This window comes from Arachis hypogaea, chromosome 15 (assembly GCF_003086295.3).
Source record: "Arachis hypogaea cultivar Tifrunner chromosome 15, arahy.Tifrunner.gnm2.J5K5, whole genome shotgun sequence".
Lineage (NCBI taxonomy): Eukaryota > Viridiplantae > Streptophyta > Magnoliopsida > Fabales > Fabaceae > Arachis > Arachis hypogaea.
Window position 1 is genome coordinate 68,184,505 of NC_092050.1, and position 23,449 is coordinate 68,207,953.

Genomic DNA, 23,449 nt, shown 5'->3' on the forward strand with positions numbered 1-23,449 from the left:
AAAAGGATCCCAAGGCTTTGAGCATCAGTGGATAGGAGGGCCTAAAGGAATAAAATCCTGGCCTAAGCGGCTAAAACAAGCTGTCCCTAACCATGTGCTTGTGGCGTGAAGGTGTCAAGTGAAAACTTGAGACTGAGCGGTTAAAGTCAAGGTCCAAAGCAAAAGAAGAGTGTGCTTAAGAACCCTGGACACCTCTAATTGGGGACTTTAGCAAAGCTGAGTCACAATCTGAAAAGGTTCACCCAATTATGTGTCTGTGGCATTTATGTATCCGGTGGTAATACTGGAAAACAAAGTGCTTAGGGCCACGACCAAGACTCATAAAGTAGCTGTGTTCAAGAATCAACATACTGAACTAGGAGAATCAATAACACTATCTGAACTCTGAGTTCCTAATAGATGCCAATCATTCTGAACCTCAATGGATAAAGTGAGATGCCAAAACTATTCAAGAGGCAAAAAGCTACAAGTCCCGCTCATCTGATTGGAGCTATGTTTCATTGATAGTTTGGAATTTATAGAATATTCTCTTCTTTTTATCCTATTTGATTTTCAGTTGCTTGGGGACAAGCAACAATTTAAGTTTGGTGTTGTGATGAGCGGATAATTTATACGCTTTTTGGCATTGTTTTTAGTATGTTTTTAGTAGGATCTAGTTACTTTTAGGGATGTTTTCATTAGTTTTTATGTTAAATTCACATTTCTGGACTTTACTATGAGTTTGTGTATTTTTCTGTGATTTCAGGTATTTTCTGGCTGAAATTGAGGGACTTGAGCAAAAATCAGATTCAGAGGTTGAAGAAGGACTGCTGATGCTGTTGGATTCTGACCTCCCTGCACTCAAAGTGGATTTTCTGGAGCTACAAAATTCAAAATGGCGCGCTTCTAATTGCGTTGGAAAGTAGACATCCAGGGCTTTCCAGCAATATATAATAGTTCATACTTTGGCCGAGTTTAGATAATGCAAAAGGGCGTTGAACACCAGTTCTACGCTGCAGTCTGGAGTTAAACGCCAGAAACACGTCACGAACCAGAGTTGAACGCCAGAAACATGTTACAACCTGGCGTTCAACTCCAGAAAGAGCCTCTGCACGTGTAACATTCAAGCTCAGCCCAAGCACACACCAAGTGGGCCCCGGAAGTGGATTTATGCATCAATTACTTACTTCTGTAAACCCTAGTAACTAGTTTAGTATAAATAGGACTTTTTACTATTGTATTAGACATCTTATGATCTTGGGATCATCTTTTGATCATTTTTAGATCTCTAGACCTCCATGGGAGGCTGGCCACTTGGCCATGCTTACCCTGTATTCACTTATGTATGTTTCAACGGTAGAGTTTTTGCACTCCATAGATTAAGGTGTGGAGCTCTGCTGTTCCTCATGAATTAATGCAAAGTACTACTGTTTTATATTCAATTCAACTTATTTTGCTTCTAAGATATTCATTCGCAATTCAATATGAATGTGATGAATGTGACAATCATCATTATTCCCATACGAATGCGTGCCTGACAACCACTTCCGTTCCACCTTAGATTGGATGATTATCTCTTGGATCTCTTAGTCAGAATGTTTGTGGTATAAGCTAGATTGATGGCGGCATTCATGAGAGTCCGAAAAGTCTAAACCTTGTCTGTGGTATTCCGAGTAGGACTCTGGGATTGAATGACTGTGACGAACTTCAAACTCGCGAGTGCTGGGCGTAGTGACAGACGCAAAAGGAGGGTGAATCCTATTCCAGTATGATCGAGAACCTCAGATGATTAGCCATGCTGTGACAGAGCATTTGGACCATTTTCACAAGAGGATAGGATGCAGCCATTGACCACGGTGATGCCTCCAGATGATTAGCCATGCAGTGACAGCGCATCGGACCATTTTCACAGAGAGGATGAAAAGTAGCCATTGACAATGGTGATGTCCTTACATAAAGCCAGCCATGGAAAGGAGTAGGACTGATTGGATGAAGACAGTAGGAAAGCAGAAGTTCAGAGGGACGAAAGCATCTCTATACGTTTATCTGAAATTCTCACCAATGATATACATAAGTATTTCTATCTTTATTCTCTATTTATTTATTATTATTTTCGAAAACTCCATAACCATTTGATATTCGCCTGACTGAGATCTACAAGATGACCATAGCTTGCTTCATACCAACAATCTCCGTGGGATCGACCCTTACTCACGTAAGGTTTATTACTTGGACGACCCAGTGCACTTGCTGGTTAGTTGTATCAAAGTTGTGAATGAAAAACGATTTACTAAGACGTGCGTACAGAGTTTTTGGCGCCGTTGCCTGAGATCACAATTTCGTGCACCATTGAGCTTTATGTTTATTTATATTTGTGTCTTATTACATGATCATTAGTGTCTAAGTGTCTATGCCTTAAAGTTATGAATATGAATCCACCACCTCTCTTGAATGAAAAATGTTTTAATTACAAAAGAACAAGAAGTACATGGTTTCAAATTCATCCTTGAAACTAGTTTAATTATTTTGATGTGGTGACAATACTTTTTGTTTTCTGAATGAATGCTTGAACTGTGCATATGTCTTTTGAAGTTGTTGTTTATGAATGTTAAATATGTTGGCTCTTGAAGAATAAGGAAAAAGGAGAAATGTTATTTGATAATTTGAAAAATCATAAAAATAATTCTTGAAGCAAGAAAAAGCAGTGAATACAAAAGCTTGCAAAAAAAAAGAAGAAAAAAAATGGCAAAAAAAAAGAAAAAAAAAAAGAAAAAGCAAGCAGAAAAAGCCAAAAGCTCTTTAAACCAAAAGGCAAGAGCAAAAAGCCAATAGCCCTTAAAACCAAAAGGCAAGGGTAATAAAAAAAAGGATCTAAGGCTTTGAGCATCAGTGGATAGGAGGGCCTAAAGGAATAAAATCCTGGCCTAAGCGGCTAAACCAAGCTGTCCCTAACCATGTGCTTGTGGCGTGAAGGTGTCAAGTGAAAACTTGAGACTGAGCGGTTAAAGTCAAGGTCCAAAGCAAAAAAAAAAAAAAGAAGAAGAAGAGTGTGCTTAAGAACCCTGGACACCTCTAATTGGGGACTTTAGCAAAGCTGAGTCACAATCTGAAAAGGTTCACCCAGTTATGTGTCTGTGGCATTTATCTATCCGGTGGTAATACTGGAAAACAAAGTGCTTAGGGCCACGGCCAAGACTCATAAAGTAGCTGTGTTCAAGAATCAACATATTGAACTAGGAGAATCAATAACACTATCTAAATTCTAAGTTCCTATAGATGCCAATCATTCTGAACTTCAATGGATAAAGTGAGATGCCATAACTATTCAAGAGGCAAAAAGCTACAAGTCCCGCTCATCTGATTGGAGCTAAGTTTCATTGATATTTTGGAATTTATAGTATATTCTCTTCTTTTTATCCTATTTGATTTTCAGTTGCTTGGGGACAAGCAACAATTTAAGTTTGGTGTTGTGATGAACGGATAATTTATACGCTTTTTGGCATTGTTTTTACATAGTTTTTAGTATGATTTAGTTAGTTTTTATTATATTTTTATTATTTTTTAAATAAAAATCACATTTCTGGACTTTACTATGAGTTTGTGTATTTTTTTGTGATTTCAGGTAATTTCTGGCTGAAATTGAGGGACTTGAGCAAAAATCAGATTCAGGCTGAAAAAGGACTGCAAATGCTGTTAGATTCTGACCTCTCTGCACTCAAAGTATATTTTCTGGAGCTACAGAACTTCAAATGGCGCGCTCTCAATTGCGTTGGAAAGTAGACATCCCGGGCTTTCCAGCCATATTTAATAGTTCATACTTTTCCCGCGTTTAGATGACGCAAACTGGCGCTCAACGCCAGTTCCGTGCTGTATTCTGGAGTCAAACGCCAGAAACAGGTTGCAAAGTGGAGTTAAACGCCAGAAATAGGTTACAAATGGGTGTTCAACTCCAAGAGAAGCCTCTACACGTGTAAAGCTCAATGCTCAGCCCAAGCACACACCAAGTGGGCTCCGGAAGTAGATTTCTGCATCATTTACTTATTTCTGTAAACCCTAGTAACTAGTTTAGTATAAATAAGACTTTTTACTATTGTATTTACATCTTCGGATCTTTGATTAGTTTTATGCTATCTTAGACTTTCATGGGGGCTGGCCATTCAGCCATGCCTGGACCATTATCACTTATGTATTTTCAAACAGTAGAGTTTCTACACACCATAGATTAAGGTGTGGAGCTCTGCTGTTCCTCATGAATTAATACAAAGTACTACTGTTTTTCTATTCAATTCAAGCTTATTCCTATTCTAAGATATCCATTCGCACCCAAGAACACGATGAATGTGATGATTATGTGACGCTCATCATCATTCTCACTTATGAACGCGTGCCTGACAAACACTTCCGTTCTACATGCAAACAAGCTAGAATGAATATCTCTTAGATATCTAATACAGAGGACCAAGTCCGAGATATTAGAATCTTCGTGGTATAAGTTAGAACCCATGGATGGTCATCTTTGAGATCTGGAAAGTCTAAACCTTGTCTGTGGTATTCCGAGTAGGATCTGGGAAGGGATGGCTGTGACGAGCTTCAAACTTGCGAGTACTGTGCGTAGTGACAGACGCAAAAGGATAGTAAATCCTATTCCAGTATGATCGAGAACCGACAGATGATTAGCCATGCAGTGATAGCGCATTAGACTATTTTCACAGAGAGGATGGGATGTAGCCATTGACAACGGTGATGCCCTACATAAAGCTTGCCTTGGAAAGGAGTAGGAATGGTTGGATGAAGATAGCAGGAAAGCAGAGGTTTGGAGGAACGAAAGCATCTCTATACGCTTATCTGAAATTCTCACCAATGAATTACATAAGTATCTCTATCTTTATTTTATATTTTATTTATCTTTTAATTATTAAAACTCTATAACCATTTGAATCTGCCTGACTGAGATTTACAAGGTGACCATAGCTTGCTTCAAGCTGACAATCTCCGTGGGATCGACCCTTACTCACGTAAGGTTTATTACTTGGACGATCCAGTGCACTTGCTGGTTAGTCGTGTGAAGTTGTGACTAAGAAACAAGATCATGAATGTGCGTATTTAGTTTTTATCACCGTTACCAAGGAAGGAACGATCACGATTTCGTGCACCTTTGAGTTATGTGAAAATATAATTCAATAAATAACCAAGAACTAAAGAATTAAAAGAATCTAAAGAATATTTGCCACAAAAGAGCAGAGGGCAGGAATGAAAAAATGTACTAATTAATGGGATCTCTACCGCAGTAGAGTAGAGAGCAAAGATTGAAAAGAAATTGAATGCTGTTTGGGCCTTAGTGCCAAGTGTCTAGTGGGGACGGTAATACGTAACACTCACTTGATACTATAAGGATGGCTCAGTGAGGAAGGCAATACGTAACGCTCACTGGAGACCGGAAGGAAGATTCCCCATAAGGACGGCGATGCGTAACGCTCATGGAGAGGACGTTGGCTGAGATAAGGACGGTGGTACGAAACGCTTATCTCAGGACCAGTGTCGGGAATCGGGCAACAAACCGACACATGAGCTCATGGTCTGTATAGGACTAGACATGTGATGAATCCATATTTGACAATAAATTTTGGATTGATTTGAGTGGATTTCATCATATAAACCCACATTTATTCATCCAAATAGCATACTTTTGTGTTCTCTCCTTAAGTTGAGCTTAATTGTGAAAATATGCTATTTTGTGCTTAATTTAGTCAATTTTATTCTATTTACATTCCATTCAATACCTTGATATTGTTTGTGAGTGATTTCAGATGTAGAACGTAGGAATGACTTGGTAAAGATGGAAGAAGAGCATGCAAGAGGGAGAAAACATGAAGAAAACAAAGGAGAAGTGCACATTGGAGTGTGCGTGCGCACAACATCCTATGCATACGCACAAGAAGCACAACAGCATGTGTCGGATGCACAACAGTCTGTTCGCACGCACAAGTGAAAGATCAGCAAGTGTGCGTATGCACAAGTCCCAACACGTGACTTTATTAATGCAAATCGCTGGGGGCAATTTCTGGGCCTCCAGAGCCCAGTTTTGGGACTTTCTGAAGCTGATTGATGCTATATCAAAGAGGCCATCATTCATGTGAAAGGGGGAGCAATTAGGGTTAGTTTAGCATCATGTAGGTTATTTTCTAGAGAGAGAAGCTCCCCCTTCTCTCTAGAATTAGGGTTTCTTAGTTTAATTTCTTTGTAATTTCTCTTTTTAATTCTTATTTTCATCTAGTTTCTTCTACCTTTCTTCATTCTATTGTCTTAATTTCTTTAGTTTATCTTGTTAATTTCTCAATTTTGTCACTTTTATGTTTATGGATACTCTTGTTAATTTTAATTTCAATTAATGTAATTTATGTTTTCATGTTAATTACCGCTTCCTTTAATTGTTGTTATTACTTTCTTGCTTTTGGTAGCTTTAGAATTTAACTTCATTGCAATTCAATTTGATTTTATTTTCATGCACACCAAGTATTTGATAAAATACTTGGCTTAGTTTTTGCATAGTTTTTCACACTCTTGGTTGGGAAATTGAGTAATTGGGTGAACTTGAGTGGTGGATATCCATTCAATATTGTGTGAGGATTGTTAGTTGATTTGGTTTTCACTAACTCTAAGCCTTCCATTAATAGTGTTGCTTGGACTTGTGGATTGGGACCAATTATGCCCTTTTGACTAATTCTCGATGTTAGGATTGACTAATTGGGATTAATTCTACACAATTACCATGTTTGTGGTCTATAACTAAGATAGGAAGCCTTAATTCCCCAATTCTTGCTAAGAGTCCTTTTTAGTATTTGAATTCCCTTTTTTTGCTTTAATTGCTTTCATTTAATTTCATCCTTGTTTCATTCCTTGCTATTTACAAAATTTGATTGGGGGTTAATTGTTGATTCAGACTATACTTACAATGAAAAGATTCTATTTTGTGAAAATTTAGATCAACAATAAATTTCATCTATCAAATTTTTGGCGCCGTTGCCGGGGAGTTGCAATATGTGCTTATTGTTGGCTATTGTGCATATGTGAATATTGTAAATAGCTTATTTTTTTGTTGTTGATTGTGCATATGTTGCTTGCTTATTTTTGGCTATTGTGAATATGTTAATATGTGAATATCTTGCTTTCTGTTTGTTTTCATGGTTTTGTTTGTGTAGAAGGTTGATTTTGGGAGCTCATACCTTGTTGGAGACCCCATCAAGCTTGGTATTACAATCAAAGCTTGGAAACTCCTTGATTAGAGCTCTCCATAAGTCCAACTTAAGGACAATAAACCAAAGTGTTAGGTGGGAGACATCCCACCATGGTAACATTATTCTTAACTTCTCTTTTTGTTTATAATTTGACTTTATTGCATTTTTCTTCTTTTAGTTAGCTTAGAATTAGTTTAATTTTGAGTTTAGACATGTTAATTTTGGTTTGGATCATGAATTTATGGGTTTTTGCATGTTTTGGGGTTGAATTTTGGTTGAACTAAGGCTTGGTGCCTTGGAATTTGAAGACAAATTTTTGGAAAAAATAGGGCATGTGCGTCCGCACACCCTTGTGCGCATGCACACAACATCAAAATTTTGCATCCTGTGCTTGTGCGTACGCACACCAACCTATATGCTGTAACAACCCCGGTTTTTGAGTATGCGATATCTTTTTCTGAAAGTACAGATTCTCCAAAGATTAGTAAGGGGAGAACCCCTGATATATCATCAAGTATCCCGATCCTCATTGTCATTACGTCTTCTTTAAGCTAGAACCTTTTCTGAGGCCAGCTCAATAACGCAGTCACGAAGAACCTAGTTTTTGAACTGTATCTGTTAGGGGTTTTGATTCCGTTTTTCGTAAATAGTCTCAGTTTGATGAACCGGACTCTATTCATCAGAGAAGAGAGATAATAGGATAATATTATCATTATATTAGTATTATAAGCTTCTTGAATGATATTATAAGGTTACTTGGTTGTTTTTAGTTAAAAAACAGAAAATCGGTTTAACCGGGTTCATAGTTTACTGGTGCAGCTTAGCACCAGCACTCCCTAATGACTTTAGCAATGCTAAGGCCTCATTATACATGTTTTATTCTTATAATAAATATGTTACTAGTTTCATTTATGCTAGTAGCTCAGAAAATAATTTTTAGAGATGTTTTTACAAGTGTTCCGATACATCTAGTTTTAGTAGTTATACACCTGAGATATTTTAATATTATTTTAACCCACCTCCAAGCCAACCAATCACAACTTACCCTACACCCCCAAAACCCCCAAGGCTGGTTCATTTGCACCTTGTGGCCAAAATTTCCAAGAGAGAAAAGGAGAGAAAAGTTCTTAGTTCCAAATCTTCAAAGCTTGATTTCTGCTGAACTAAAACTCAAATCAAAATTCTAGTCTGAGCAAAATGATCCTCTCTTCTTTCTCTACCTAATCATATGACTTATCAAGGCTGGAATCAAGGTGAGTTGGCTGCACCATCTTCCTTTTGCTTCGGTTTCAAGGAAACATGCTTAAACATGTGTTTTCTTGATGTTCTTCCTTAGTAATCATGCTAAACTTGACTTGAGGGCCAAAAAACGTTAATTTCCAGCAATTCTAAGGTGAGAAATTCCTTCCTAACATGCTGAGTTAGATTCAGTTAGTTGAGGGTTTTTGGATTTAAAGTTGTTCTTGATGTGATTTAGGAGGAAAAATTGCTTAAGGACCACCTGAAAGTATAACCGAATTAGGAGCAGCAAAACCAGGTAGGGTTTGACAAAATTAATCTTGATTATTTGTGTTTGAGTTGTGTGAATGTTTTATGATTTGGCTGTGCTAAAAATTGGTTGCATATATGATTAATTCTTGGTGAAAATTTGGTGAAATTTTGATGAAATTTGATGAAATTCAAGCTTTGAGTTCATGTTCTTGAAGCTACTGGAAAAACAAAACCATAGGCTTAAATTGAAGTTCAATTTGTGTTAAAATCATGTGAAAAATATAGGATTTTAGTGGCTGGGAATTTATTATGAATTATGATAAAAATCGGTTGCTGAAAAGACTGAAAAACGGGTAAAAACAGAGAAAGAATTTGAAGAATTTATGAAGAACACTTTGAGTGTGATGAAGAACAATGAAGAACAGGCTTTAGATCTTAAAAAGGGAAAGGAAGTAAAATTTTTGGTGTTTGGGGGGTTATTTGGTAATTTCTGAAAGTTAGGATGGTTAAAGTAGAAATATTAAGTTACGGGTGGTAAAAAGTAAATTTTAAAGTAATAAATAATAATAATAATTTTAAATAATAATAAAATATTAAATAATAATATTTAATTAAAAATAATATTTTAATAAAAATAATAAAATATTGCGAAAAAGGCAGTTTTCTGTAAAAGCTTTAGAAAGACAACTTTAAGCGTAGAATCTCATAATTACCTTCATGAAACACTTAGGGAGTGGTAAGAACATATTAGTGAGGAAAAGATAAAAGAAAGATAAAAATATAAAGAAAAGATAAAAACCAAAGAAAAGTCTGTAAAGTTTTAACGACAGAAAAACAGACAGAGAATAGCAAACGAACTAGGGCAACATAGTTAGACCTTGAGTTGCGACTAGGGTTAGGTATTATATGAAGAGTTAAACTGTTTCAGTATAGACTTAATGAACCTATACTTGGGACAGGCCAACTATTCATACTGAAATTTACATAAGCTTTAAATACACATGTTAAACAGAGAAATCAGAACAGAGTAAAGGAACAAAGAGTAGAGGACTTATTAAAAAGTTATTTGTTGCTTGAGGCAACCCAAGAGATGTTTTATTTGTTGCTTGAGGCAACCCAAGAGATGTTTGTTTGTTGCTTAAGGCAACCCAAGAGATGTTTGTTTATTTATCTATTGCTTAAAGCAACCTAAGAGCTTCTGTAGGGAAACTAGGATATCTACAGCAATTTTCCGTTCCCAAGAGTATATTTCCTGCGAGTAGAAAGCAGAGGCTATCTCAATAGAGCTGCTAATGATTATATGCGCATTTATTTGAACGGAAAATCGTATCCGGGAAATCGTGAACTCGTTACCGGATAAATGTCGGGAATGCAGGTGTTAACCGACACATGAGCTCATGGCCTGTACTAGGGCTAGACATGCATCATTCTTGTTTGCGCATCATTCTATGTTGCATTCCTTTCTGTGTTTGATCTATTTCTTTATATTTGTCTGCTTGTATGCTATTTTGTGTTTCACATTCTTGTATTCTTCTGTTTGTGTTTTGCTTTCTGTTTTCCCTCTTTTCTCTGTTTATCTTTAACTTCTATTTGCTACTTCACGAAATTTTGTTATGCGTCTGTTAACTGAAACTGAATAAATGAATGTAACTAATAACCCCGACCTTACTAAGGACTCCCCAGTTCTTACCCCCTTCTCTCCCTTCCTCCTCTTCAGATGGAAACGGGCGTGATATTCTATGAGTTCGAGGACCTTTACGTCTACGAGGATCCGGTACATCATGGTTTCTTCATTATGGGATTGGAGCCTCGTATTAGACGATATGCGTTACCTAATCGAGCTTTTCAACATCCTCTGTCTAGCTCGCATTTTGACCCCGATGCTCTTTACGACTTTCCCTTATCCTGGTTACATCCTGACGCACCTGGACATCCTTTTTCCAATGGTCCCGGACACCCTATACCAGCTCAACCTTTGAATATGATAGAACCTGAGCCTATCATACCTGATGAGCCTGAGTTAGATGGTGATTACGTACCTATGATTCCACCAGAGTGGGACTTTCCTCCTGAGCCGATCCCCGATTTTTCACAGCTTGATAAGCCGGCACTACCGGATGATAGGGTAGCTCTGATATATGCGAATAGACCTGTGCTTGCGAATAGTTTTGTACATAGTGATAGCAGTACTTCTGGTGAGTCTGAGGGTATAGCTGTAGCTGCGGACGAGGAGGAGGAGAAGGATCCTGAGACAGAGATAGAGCAGGATGAGGAGATGGGCAAGCCTCACGACGATCTTACGAACGGCTACGTGTAGATATAGTTTGACAGCCGTAGGGACATTCTTTTGATGACACTCTAGTCTGACATTAGCTGTTAGTTAGTCTCTCACTTGTGTTAGTACACCCGAGAGCTAGGTGCTATATAGAGGTTAGGCTAGCCTGGGCGCTAGTTTAGAGGCTTTTTGTATGGGCTAGGCCCTGGGAGTGTCGTGTATATATTAGCTACGTAGGTTGACGAGGATGTAAACTGACTTGATCTTGTGTAAAGGCTACATGTTTTGTTATAGTGTACATGATGTATATTATCAGCTGTGTTTCTATGCTTCAATATACTTCCTTTTTATTTCTCTCAATGTATGCTTGTTTATTTTACCTCTTCACCGCAACATAATATGTTGAATAAAAAAAAAGTTACTCGTAAAATTGGCAACGTTCTAACAAGGAACAGGCTCATATATTAAGTAATAGTTAATAACTAGTAAGAACAAGTTGGTAACACTTGGCTTCTTGTATGACCATGGCATACTAGAAGTTGGGTCGTTACAATTTGGTATCAGAGCAGTTCGTTCCTAGTAGAGCTTGGGGAGTGGACTGCCTATGCTTTATTGCATACTTTGCTTGTGTGTCTCATGCTGTTAGGGTATCTTCAAGATACATTTGGCATGAATGTCTATGAGTGCCCATTTTGGGAATGTTTGTGCCTAACTTGAGATATTAAGACTGATCACCTTAATGTTGATTGTTTGGTGCGGATAGGACCTTAATGACTGCGAATAGGCATAGTTTAATCGAGCTCTGAATAACGAATCAATGCGAGGCACAGCTATCCTCATAGCTGTTATGATCTCCATGGCTATGGCTATGTGAGATTTGGATGCTGTAAGGAATGAACACTTGTTTTATTTGTGAGGAATCTGGACACACAGCTAGGATCCACCCAAGAAAATTTGCTCAGAATCCAGTACGAACCCAACAATAAGGTCGAGTGTTTGCTATGACTGCTGATGATGCTATGCAATCAGACGCCCTGATCCAAGGTCAGTGTTATGTCAAGAATCAGTTTCTAACTGTACTGTATGATTCGGGTGCATCGCATTCTTTTACTTCTTTAACTGTTGCTCGTAAGTTGGGACTTGATTTCTCTCAGTTGAACTTTGATCTGATTGTCCATACACCTGCATCCCAAAATGCTTTGACTAGTTTAGTGTGCCTACAAGTACCATTTGCTATTAGGAACAGGACTTTTACACATGATCTAATCTGTTTGCCTCTATGTGGTTTAGAAGTTATTTTAGGATTAGATTGGTTATCTAAGTATCATGTTTTCCTTAATTGCTTTGAAAGAACTACTGTTATTCCATCTGATTATTTAGATATTAAACGATTTCTGTCCCATACCTTATATCTGAATTCTGTAAGAGTTATCTTAGACGGGAGTGATTGTGAGGGGTACGTTCTGTTAGCGGCTAGCTGGAATGACAGTGAATTAAGCCTAGAATGGATCCAAGTGGTGAAAGAATTTCCTGATATTTTTCCGGACGACATACCTGAGTTTCCTCCTCAGCGAGAGGTAGAATTCAGCATTGAACTAGTGCCTAGAACCGGACCAATTTCCATAGTACCGTACCGGATATTACCAGTGGAACTTGCAGAGTTGGAAAAGTAGTTGGATGAGCTACTTGGAAAAAAATTATTCGTCCCATTGCATCATCTTGGGGAGCTCCAGTATTACTGGTAAAGAAGAAGGATGGTGGAATGAGGCTTTGCATGGATTATCGACAGCTAAATAAAGTCACTATCAAGAATAAGTATCCACTTCCACGGATTGATGATTTGATGGATCAGTTGAAAGGTGCAACTGTGTTTTCAAAGATTGATTTGCAATCGGACTGTCACCAGATTCGAGTGAAAGAGTCAGGTATACCGAAGACTGCATTCAGAACTCGATATGGTCACTATGAGTATACGGTTATGTCGTTTGGACTAACTAATGCTCCTGCATTTTTCATGGATTACATGAATCGTATTTTCCGTCCATACCTTGATCAGTTCTGATGACTTGCATCATCTACACTTTTTGTTGCATAAAAAGGACCATAAAAGAGCAAAATCTCAATTGATCATTGCAATTCATGCATTATTTGATGAACATTATAGTACATTGTACATTGCTTTGGAATGATTTTGTGCTGCATTTCAGGTGAAAAAAAGACATCAAAAAGAGGAAGAAAACAACAAAACAAGCTAGGCGTGCCACTTGGAGCAAACACCACAAAAATGCATTGGTGTGGCATGCTAGAAGCTGGGTGTGGCACGCCAGTACAAATTTCCAGAGAGCAACAATGAAGGCCACTAAAGGGGCATGGCACGCCAGGTTAGGGGTGGCACGCCTAACCCACCACTTGAGCCATGGGCGTGCCACTTGATATCGAAGATGTGGCATGCTAGCTTCAAAAGTCACTTGGACGTGCCACTTGAGGAGCCAAGCGTGGCACACCAAGCTTAAGAAGGCTACAAATGAATGGGCGTGCCACTTGAGCAGCATGGCGTGGCATGCTAGTACAAGATTCCAAAGAAGATGATGAAAGCTAAAAAGGCCTGGGAGTGCCACTTGAGATTGAAGGCGTGGCACGCCAAGCTTCCACCCTTACTTGGGCGTGCCACTTGAGTATTTGGGCGTGGCACGCCAATGTACAAGAAGGCTAAAACAAAGGCTGGCGTGCCACTTGGTATCGAAGGCGTGGCACGCCAGCTCAAGATTATCACCTGGGCGTGCCATTTGAATGCTAGGTGTGGCACGCCAGCTATTGGAACCAAGGCAAAATGATGGGTGTGGCACGCCAACCCCTGGGCGTGGCACACTAGTACAATTTTCCAGAGAGGGAGATAGGAGGCCAACCATATGGGCATGCCACTTGGTATCGAAGGCGTGGCACGCCAGCTACCATTCTCCACCCAAGCGTGCCACTTGAGTCTCAGGCATGGCACGCCATCATCACCAATCAACCCAGAGAAGACCTGGGCATGCCACTTGAATGCTGGGCGTGGCACGCCAGCGAAGAAGCCAAGAACACAAATGGGCGTGGCACGCCAGACCCTGGGCGTGCCACGGTAGTTCAATTTTCCAGAAGCAAGAAGAAGAGGGAGAAGGCCTGGGCATGGCACGCCAGGCTATCCAAGGGTTTAAAAAGGCCTGGGCGTGCCACTTGGACTCGAAGGCATGGCACGCCAGGCTACACAAGTGATTAAAAGACCCTGGGCGTGCCACTTGGGCTTGAAGGCATGGCACGCCAGGGATGCTAATGAAGGAGGGCGTGCCACTTGAAGAGTTGGGCGTGGGACGCCAAGCCAGAATCAAAGTGAGGCGTGGCAGGCCACTGAAGCGCCAGCCACACGCCAGCTGGGGGATCACGTTTATTGAGCCTCTTTTCCCTCTAAATTGTAATTTTTTTCACTTTTGTATTTTCTTTATTTCTAGTTCTAAGAGTAGTATAAATAACCCCTGAAAGTACTGAGAAAGGGGTTAAGCAGTTGAGCTATTAGTTGAAGATAGTTAGATTCACTTTTTCATCTCTTACTTTTCCTTGAGCTATGAGTAGCTATATTCCATCTCATTGAGAGAGGGAGCTCTGTTGTACTTGATGGATTAATGATAGTGAATTTCTTCTTCTCTTCATCTTCTCTTTAATTTTCTAGAAGGAATTTCATTTTAATGTTAGTATTCAATCACCTTGGAAAAGGGGTTGAATGCAAAATGGGTTTCGTGGGAACTTTGGAAAAGAAAATATGAAACCAAGCTAGAAATCCCTTCTCACACTTGAGTAGGATCTGGGTTTTGGTGTTTGGATATGGTGACATATAATCCTCCCTTTACTCGGACCTATGATGATGTGTGGTATAATCAGGGACCAAGCATATCTCTCTTCATGAGCAATTAGACCAAGGAATTGGCTATTGATCAACATCTGAGAGATTGAGTCACCAAGGGATTGGGACTCAATCAATTATGATTGCCAAGAGGTCAATGAGTTGCATGATTGAAGAGGATATAAGCTGGATTTAATCCAAAGAGACAATATCTCCTGATCTCAATGAATCCCCCTATTCTTATCTTCCACTTTCTTTATAGCTTTCTTTATATTCTGCAAATCCCCATTCCCATTTACTTTGAATCATTTATGTTTATGCACTTTACTTTATTGCCATTTACTGCTTTCCTTTACTTTTGATGTCATTTATATTTCTGCACATTTACACTTCTGTAATCACAATCCATTCTGTTTAGCTTGACTAATTCACCAATTGATTAAAATTGCTCAAATCTACCAATCTCTATGGATACGATCCCACTCCACTATGGGTTATTACTTGACGATAATTTTAGTGCGCTTGCCAAAAGAACAGATTCATCATTTTTATATGGGGAGTGAATTCGACTCATCAAGTTTTATCGTAGTAGTTTTCATAGACGATATTCTCATCTATTCGAAGACAGAAAGAGAGCATGAAGAGCATCTAAGAACTGTATTACAGATACTGAGGACTCGGAAGTTATATGCTAAACTATCAAAGTACGAATTCTGGACAGAGAAGGTGGCATTTTTGGGACATGTTATACCACAGGGAGGAATTGCAGTGGATCTTTCAAAAATTGAAGTAGTAGTGCAATGGGAACCACCTAGACCGTTACAGAAGTTCAGAGTTTTCTCGGACTTGCTGGATATTACCAGAGGTTCATCAAAGGATTTTCACAGATAGCCTTACCTTTGACTTACCTTACATGAAAGGAAGTTCCGTTTATCTGGACAGCGGAGTGTGATAGAAGTTTCAAGATGCTTGAGGAAAAGCTAACAACCGCACCTGTATTAGTGCTACCAGACCCACAGAAACCTTTTGAAGTATACCGTGATGCCTCTCACAAGGGACTTGGGTGTGTGCTAATGCAAGATAAAAATATGGTGGCTTATGCTTCCCGGCAGTTAAGACCTCATGAACGAAATTATCTGACGCATGACTTGGAGTTGGCTATAGTGGTGTTTGCTCTGAAAATCTAGGGCACTATCTGTATGGCGCTCAAAATTTTAAAGTATATCTTTGACCAGAAGGATCTTAACATGCGACAGTGAAGGTGGATGGAATTTTTAAAGGACTATGATTTTAAGTTAAGTTATCACCCAGGGAAAGCGAACGTTGTGGCGGATGCATTAAGTAGAAAGAATTCGAATATCTATTGGATGATATTAAAAGAAGAAAAGCTACTTGCGGAGTTTGAGAACCTTAAGCTAGGTATGACTGAGACACCAAGTGGAGTTCGTTTGGCGCGGTTGCATATAACACCAGATTTTAAGATTAGTATTCAGCAAGCACAAGCACAAGACTCAGAAATGATGACGATGCTGAGACGGATGAAAGCAGAGAAACCGAAAGCTGTAAGACAAGATCATAGCAGTCTCTAGAGATACAAGAATAGAATTTGTGTGCCTAGCTCTGGGGATTTGCGACAAAGGATTCTTGCAGAAGCCCATCAAAGTAGATTCTCTATGTATCCTGGAGTGACAAAGATGTATCAAGATTTGAAACAAATGTTCTGGTGGCCGGGCTTAAAGAAAGAAGTAGCTGATTATGTCTCAAAATGTTTAACCTGCCAAAAGGTGAAGGTGGAACATCAGAAGCCGTCAGGAACCCTGAAACCTTTGGAAATACCGCAATGGAAATGGGAGCAGATTACTATGGATTTTGTCACGGGATTGTCAAGAACATCAACAGGACATGATGCCATCTGGGTAATTGTGGACAGATTGATAAAATCGGCGCATTTCCTTTCGATTCAAGTTTATTATACATTAGAAAGGCGGGCACGGATATATATTCAAGAAATCGTACGATTGCATGGGATACCTTCGTCAGTTGTTTCAAATCGAGATCTGAGGTTTACTTCCAGATTCTGGGGAGCTTTTAAGAAAGCATTGGGAACAGAGCTACATATGAGTACAGCATACCATCCTCAGACAGACAGACAATAAGAGCAGACAATCCAGACATTAGAGGACATGCTAAGATCTTATGTGATGGATAACCAAGGAAGTTGGGATAAGTACTTGTCATTAATCGGGTTCGTCTACAACAACAGTTACCAACAAAGTATCAGGATGGCACCTTATAAGGATCTCTACGGAAGAAGATGTCAGACACCATTGTGTTGGAATGATGACGGAGAAGCTAGTATCTTGGGTCCAGACTTAGTGCAAGAAACTATTGAGAAGATAAAGGGGATTCGTCAGAAGATCCAGACAGCACAAAGCCGTCAAAAGAGCTATGCCGATAATAGACGTAGACCCTTAGAGTTTAGTGAGGGAGACCATGTCTTTCTAAAGGTAACCCCGACTACTAGAATAGGTAGAGCCCTTAAGACTAAAGAGCTTAACCCTCAATATATAGGACCTTTCCAAATACTTAAAAGAGTCGGTCCAGTAGCTTATCAAGTAGCCCTTCCTCCAAACCCATCAAATCTTCATGATGTTTTTCATGTCCTGCAACTTAAGAAATATATTCCCGACGAGAGTCACATTTTACAACCAGAGACAGTATAGTTACGAAACGATTTAACATATCAAGCATCACCAATTCAGATCGTAGAAAGAAGTGATAAGCAGCTAAGAGGTAAGACTATTCGCTTAGTCAAAGTAGCATGGGGACCAAGAGGAGAAGAAGAGCACATTTGGGAACTGGAAGATAGGATGAAGGCTGATTACCCATGTCTATTCTCAGGTAACTGAAATTTTGAGGGAAAAATTTTCTTTTAGGAGGGTAGAATGTAACAACCCCGGTTTTCGAGTACGCAAGATATTTTCTAAAAGTATGGATTTCTCCGGAAGATTAGTAAGGGGAGAACCCCTGATATATCATCAAGTATCTCGATCCTCATTGTCATTACGTCTTCTTTAAGCTAGAACCTTTTCTGAGGCAAGCTCGATAACGCAGTCACGATGAACCTAGTTTTTGAACCGTATCGGTTAGGGGTTTTGATTTTGTTTTTTGTAAATAGTCTCAGTTTGACGAACCAGACTCTATTCATGAGAGAAGAGAGATAATAGGATAATATTATCATTATATTAGTATTAGAATATTCTTGAATGATATTATAAGGTTACCTAGATGATTTTAGTTAAAAACAGAAAATCGGTTTTACCGGGTTCACAGTTTGCTGGTGCAGCTTAGCACTAGCACTCCCTAATGACTTTAGCAATGCTAAGGCCTCACTATACATGTTTTATTCTTATAATAAATATGTTACTAGTGTCATTTATGCTAGTAGCTCAGAAAATAATTTTTAGAGATGTTTTTACAAGTGTTCTGATACATCTAATTTTAGTAGTTATACACCTCAGATATTTTAATATTATTTTAACCCACCTCCAAGCCAACCAATCACAACTCACCCTACACCCCCAAAACCCCCAAGGCTGATTCATTTGCTCCTTGTGGCCGAAATTTCCAAGAGAGAAAAGTTCTTAGTTCCAAATCTTCAAAGTTTGATTTCTACTGAGCTAAAACTCAAATAAAAATTCCAATCTGACCAAAATGATCCTCTCTTCTTTCTCTACCTAATCATATGACTTATTAAGGCTGGAATCAAGTTGATTTGGCTGCACCATCTCCCTTTTGCTTCGGTTTCAAGGAAACATGCTTAAACATGTGTTTTCTTGATGTTCTTCCTTAGGAATCATGCTAAACTTGACTTGAGGGCCAAGAAACATTAATTTCCAGCAAGTCTAAGGTGAGAAATCCCTTCCTAATATGCTGAGTTAGATTCGGTTAGTTGAGGGTTTTTGGATTTAAAGTTGTTCTTGATGTGATTTAGGAGGAAAAAGTGCTTAAGGACAACCTGAAAGTATAACCGAATTAGGAGCAGCAAAACCAGGTAGGATTTGACGAAATTAATCTTGATTATTTGTGTTTGAGTTGTGTGAATATTGTATGATTTGGATGTGCTAAAAATTGGTTGCATAGATGATTGATTCTTGGTGAAAATTTGGTGAAATTTTGATGAAATTTGATGAAATTCAAGCTTTGAGTTCATGTTCTTGGAGCTGCTGGAAAAAAAAAACCTAGGCTTAAATTGAGGTTCAATTTGTGTTAAAATCATGTGGAAAAGATAGGGTTTTAGTGGCTGGGAATTTATTATGAATTATGGTAAAAATCAGTTGTTGAAAAGACTGAAAAACAGGTAAAAACAGAGAAAGAATCTGAAGAATTTACGAAGAACACTTTGAGTGTGATGAAGAATAATGAAGAATAGGCTTTAGATCTTAAAAAGGTCAAGGAAGTAAAATTTTTGGTGTTTGGGGGTTATTTGGTAATTTCTGAAAGTTAGGATGGTTAAAGTAGAAATATTAAAAGTTACGGGTGGTAAAAAGTAAATTTTAAAGATTAAAGGTTAAAGTGGGATAATTTTCAAAAATTTAATGATAAAATAATAAATAATAATAAAATATTAAATGATAATATTTAATTAAAAATAATATCTTAATAAAAATAATAAAATAAAGCGGAAAAGGCAGTTTTCTGTAAAAGCTTTAGAAAGACAACTTTAAGCGTAGAATCTCATAATTACCTTCATAAAATACTTAGGGAGTGGTAAGAACATATTAGTGAGGAAAAGATAAAAGAAAGATAAAAAGATAAAGAAAAGATAAAAACCAAAGAAAAGTCTGTAAAGTTTTAACGATAGAAAAACAGACAGAGAATAGCAAACGAACTAGGGCAACATAGTTAGACCTTGAGTTGTAACTAGGGTTAGGTATTATATGAAGATTTAAACTGTTTCAGTATAGACTTAATGAACCTATACTTGGGACAGGCCAACTATTCATACCAAAATTTACATAAGCTTTAAATACACATGTTAAACAGAGAAATCAGAGCAGAGTAAAGAAACTAAGAGCAGAGGACTTTTTAAAAAGTTATTTGTTGCTTGAGGCAACCCAAGAGATGTTTTATTTATTGCTTGAGGCAACCCAAGAGATGTTTTTTTGTTGCTTAAGGCAACCCAAGAGATGTTTGTTTATTTATCTGTTGCTTAAAGCAACCCAAGAGCTTCTGTAGGGAAACTAGAATACCTACAGCAATTTTCCGTTCCCAAGAGTATATTTCCTGCGAGTAGAAAGTAGAGGTTGTCTCAATAGAGCTGCTAATGATTATATGTGCATTTATTTGAACGGAAAATCGTATCCGGGAAATCGTGAACTTGTGACCGGATAAATGTCGGGAATGCAGGTGCTAACCGACACATGAGCTCATGGCCTGTACTAGGGCTAGACATGCATCATTCTTGTTTGCGCATCATTCTTTGTTGCATTCCTTTCTGTGTTTGATCTATTTCTTTATATTTGTCTGCTTGTATGCTATTTCTGTGTTTTACATTCTTGTATTCTTCTATTTGTGTTCTGCTTTCTGTTTTCCCTCATTTCTCTGTTTATCTTTAACTTCTGTTTGCTACTTCACGGAATTTTGTTATGCGTCTGTTAACTGAAACTGAATAAATGAATATAACTAATAACTCCGACCCTACTAAGGACTCCCCAGTTCTTACCCCCTTCTCTCCCTTCCTTCCCTTCAAATTGAGACGGGCGTGATATTCTATGAGTTCGAGGACCCTTACGTCTATGAGGATCCGGTACATCACAATTACTTCATTATGGGATTGGAGCCTCGTATTAGACGATATGCATTACCTAATCGAGCTTTTCAACATCCTCTGTCTAGCCCGCATTTTGACCTCGATGCTCCTTACGACTTTCCCTTATCCTGGTTACATCCTGACGCACCTGGACATCCTTTTCCCGATGGTCCCAGACACCCTATACCAGCTCAACTTTTGAATATGATAGAACCTGAGCCTATCATACCTGATGAGCCTGAGTTAGCTGGTGATTACGTACCTGTGATTCCACCAGAGTGGGACTTTTCCCTTGAGCTGATCCCCGATTTTCCATAGCTTGATAAGCCGGCACTACCGGACGACAGGGTAGCTCTGATATATGCGAACAGACCTGTGCTCGCGAATGGTTTTGTACATAGTGATAGCAGTGCTTCTGGTGAGTCTGAGGGTATAGCTGTAGCTCCGGACGAGGAGGAGGAGGAGGATCCTGAGATAGAGATAGAACAGGATGAGGAGATGGGCGAGCCTCACGACGATCTTCCGAACGGCCACGTGTAGATATAGTTTGACAGTCGTAGGGGCATTCTTTTGATGACACTCTAGTCTAACATTACCTGTTAGTTAGTCTCTAACTTGTCTTAGTACACCCGAGAGCTAGGAGCTATATAGAGGTTAGGCTAGTGATGAGCGGATAATTTATACGCTTTTTGGCATTGTTTTTACATAGTTTTTAGTTTGATTTAGTTAGTTTTTAATATAATTTTATTAGTTTTTAAATAAAAATCACATTTCTAGACTTTACTAGGAGTTTGTGTGCTTTTCTGTGATTTCAGGTAATTTCTGGCTGAAATTGAGGGACATGAGCAAAAATCTGATTCAGAGGCTGAAGAAGGACTGCAGATGCTGTTGGATTCTGACCTCCCTGCACTCGAAGTGGATTTTTTGGACCTACAGAAACCCAATTGGCACACTCTCAATTGCGTTGGAAAGTAGACATGTAGGGTTTTCCAGAAATATATAATAGTCCATACTTTGCCCGAGTTTAGATGACGTAAACTGGCGTTTAACGCCAGCTTTCTGCCCTATTCTGGCGTTAAACGCCAGAAACAAGTTACAAATTGGCGTTTAACTCCAAAAAGAGTCTCTACACATGAAAGCTCAATGTTCAGCCCAAGCACACACCAAGTGGGCCCGGAAGTGGAATTCTACATCATTTACTTATCTTATGTAACCCTAGCCACTAGTTTAGTATAAAAACTACTTTTAGTGATTTATTTTACATCTTTTGATCATCCTTGATCAGGGATCAGTCTTTTTCCCTATTTTCAAATTCATATTCCATTTGGGGAGGCTGGCCATTCGGCCATGACTGGACCATTATCACTTATGTATTTTCAACGGTAGAGTTTCTACACACCATAGATTAAGGTGTGGAGCTCTGCTGTTCCTCTTGAATTAATGAAAAGTACTATTATTTTTCTATTCAACTCAAGCCTATTTCTTCTCTAAGATATTCATTCGCACACAAGAACATGATGAATGTGATGATTATGTGACGCTCATCACCATTCTCACTTATGAACGCGTGCCTGACAAACACTTCCGTTCTACATGAAAGCAAGCTTGAATGCATATCTCTTAGCCTCCTGATTTAAGATCAGAGTCTTCATGGTATAGGCTAGAATTATTGGCGGCCATTCTTGAGATCCGAAAAGTCTAAACCTTGTCTGTGGTATTCCGACTAGGATCTGGGAAGGGATGGCTGTGACGAGCTTCAAACTTGCGAGTGCTGGGCGTAATGACAGATGCAAAAGGATCACTGGATCCTATTCTAGCATGATCGAGAACCGACAGATGATTAGCCATGCGGTGACAGCGCATTTGGACCATTTTCACTGAGAGGACGGGATGTAGCCATTGACAACGGTGATGCCCAACATACAGCTTGCCATGAAAAGGAGTATGAGTGATTGGATGAAAGCAGTAGGAAAGCAGAGGTTCAGAAGGAACAAAAGCATCTCCATACGCTTATCTGAAACTCTCACCAATGAATTGCATAAGTATCTCTATCCTATTTTATATTTTAAATTATATTTTAACTATCAATTCAACATGACCATTTGAATCCGCCTGACTGAGATTTGCAAGATGACCATAGCTTGTTTCATGCCGACAATCTCCGTGGGATCGACCCTTACTCACGTAAGGTTTATTACTTGGACGACCCAGTGCACTTGCTGGTTAGTTGTGCGAAGTTGTGAAAAAGAACTAAGATTATGAACGTGCGTATTAAGTTTTTGGCGCCGTTACCAAGGAATGAACAATCACGATTTCGTGCACCAAGTTTTTGGCGCCGTTGCCGGGGATTGTTCGAGTTTGGACAACTGACGGTTCATCTTGTTGCTCAGATTAGGTAATTTTATTTTAATTTTAAGCTTTTTGTTTTTTATTATTTTTATTTTCAAAAAAAAATTTCAAAGATAATAAATTATCCTATGGCTTTAGAATTTTTAAGAATGAATTCTAGAGTTTCATGATGATCTGTTGAAGTCTGGCTGGCTGTGAAGCCATGTCTAATCTTTTGGACCGAGGTTTCAACTCATCATCACAAGAGCTTTTTTGATTCTCATCAATTCATCTGTTGTATTCCTGATTTGTATCTTAAAGCTTGGCTGGCCATTGGCCATGTCTAGTGTTTTGGACCGGAGCTTTCACTGAAAGCTTGGCTGGCTAGTAAGCCATGTTTAATTCCTGGACCGGAGCTTTAGACTAACATTGCATGATTCCTGGAATTCTCATTA